This window comes from Gossypium hirsutum, chromosome A13 (genome assembly GCF_007990345.1).
Source record: "Gossypium hirsutum isolate 1008001.06 chromosome A13, Gossypium_hirsutum_v2.1, whole genome shotgun sequence".
Classification (NCBI taxonomy): Eukaryota; Viridiplantae; Streptophyta; class Magnoliopsida; order Malvales; family Malvaceae; genus Gossypium; species Gossypium hirsutum.
The window spans coordinates 66,543,697-66,545,819 of NC_053436.1; the positions used below are offsets into that span (position 1 = coordinate 66,543,697).

The following is a 2,123-nucleotide window of genomic DNA, read 5'->3' on the forward strand; positions in this document are numbered from 1 at the left end:
AAGAGTAAGAGAACGATACTCACACCACAACCGAGGAGACAACTGAAAACCAAGAAAATCCGCTACCTCCTGCAATTACTGCTAATCAGAATCCTGCTCCGTGTACTATGTATGATTATGCTAAACCTTCTTTAATAGGAACTGAATCAAGCATAGTTAGGCCTGCTGTTGCTGTAAATAATTTTGAATTGAAACCTAACACAATTCAAATGATACAGCAATTAGTTCAGTTTGATGGTTTGTAGGACGAGGATCCCAACGCTCACTTGGCGAGTTTTCTGGAGTTTTGCGATACATTTAAAATCAATGGCATTTCTGATGATGCCATTCGTCTTTGGTTATTTCCCTTTTCATTGAGGAACAAAGGTAAACAGTGGTTGAACTCGTTACTACGAAGGTCAATCACTACTTGGGAACAAATGACCAAAATTTTTTTATTAAAATATTTTCCATTGGCTAAAATGGCTAAATTATGTAATGATATCTCTACTTTTGTGCAGATGGATTTAGAAACACTCTACGATGCATGGGAGAGATACAAGGACCTTTTGAGAAGATGCCCTCACCATGGGTTACCACTCTGGTTATAGGTTCAAACGTTTCACAATGGATTGAATTCTTCGACTAGACAGATAATTGACGTAGCTGTTGGTGGAACTATCAATAATAAGACACTTGAGGATGCTTATGAATTTATAGAAGAGATGTCACTGAATAATTATCAATGGCAAGTTATGAGGACAAAGCAAACGAAAACAGCCAGCATTTTTAACGTTGATTCGGTCACCATGCTCTCTAATCAGGTAAAACTTTTGAATAGAAAAATTGATGGTTTTCTTAGTTCTTCACAGGTTCACCCAGTAATGCAGTGCGGAACAAGTGGAGCTGGATCAAGCAATTCAGAATACCCACCCTATAGCCATAACATTGAGAACGAGCAGTTAAATTACATGGGTAATAATCCTCGATCTCAAAATAATCCTTATAGTAGCACTTACAATGCAGGTTGGAGGAACCACCCAAATTTCTCATGGGGAGGCCAAGGGAATCAGAACCACCACCTCCAGGCTTCCAACAACCACCCTACCAACAAGAGAAAAAGCTGAACCTTGAGGAGATACTAACAAAATTCATCTTGGTGTCAGAAACTCGTTTTCAGAATACCGAGACAACACTTAAGAATCAACAAGCGTCGATCCAAGGGCTCGAAACTCAAATAGGACAGCTCGCCAAATTAATAGCTGAACGACCACAAGGTAGCCTGCCAAGTAACACTGAATCTAACCAAAGGAAACAACTCAATGCAATTACCATCCAAGACAAGTAAGGGTTGGTGGAACCTGAACCAGAACCAAGGCAAGGAATCGTGGTAAGTAAAAGCAAAGTTGAGGTAGACCATAGTGAACAAACACCGGTAAGTAAAGAGTACAAACCTCGTGTGCCATACCCGAATGCAACAAGGAAAGACCGTACAGACGAACAATTCGATAAATTCCTTAAATTATTAAAGAAATTACATATTAACCTACCGTTTATTGAAGCTCTTTCGCAGATGCCGAACGCAGTCAAATTCTTAAAGGAGCTTTTAACAAATAAGCGGAAGTTGGATGAGGCGTCGCATGTGGAGCTAAATGCGATTTGCTCAGCCATACTACAGAATAAGCTGGCCAATAAATTAAAAGATCCAGGAAGTTTTACGATTCCTTGTTTAATTGGTAGCTTAGATGTTAATAATGCTTTGGCTGATTTAGGGGCTAGTATCAATGTCATGCCTTACAAAATGTTTAAGCAATTAGGTCTTGGGAAACCCAAACAAACTAGGATGAGTATTCAATTAGCCGATAAAACAATCAGATTTCCTAGGGGTATTATTGAAGATGTACTCGTTAAAATTGACAAATTTATATTCCTTGTTGATTTCGTTCTTCTAGACATAGAGGAGGATAGTAACGTTCCTTTAATTTTAGGGAGGCCCTTTTTAGCAACTGCTAGAACAATAATTGATGTTGGCACAGGTGAACTCACACTTCGTGTGAGAGACGAAACAATCACCCTTCAAGCTCGTAATTCGAGTAACACATCAAAAATCGAGGGTGATTGTATAAATCGTACTACTAATACTA

General features: G+C 38.9%; 1 non-coding gene across 1 annotated transcript; it reads right to left on the minus strand.

Annotated features, from left to right (window-relative positions):
• Positions 1–467: 467 nt before the first annotated feature.
• Positions 468–574, minus strand: LOC121213208 (small nucleolar RNA R71). The gene has a single exon (XR_005908582.1). It is a non-coding gene; the product is annotated as a small nucleolar RNA R71 (small nucleolar RNA).
• Positions 575–2,123: the final 1,549 nt, after the last annotated feature.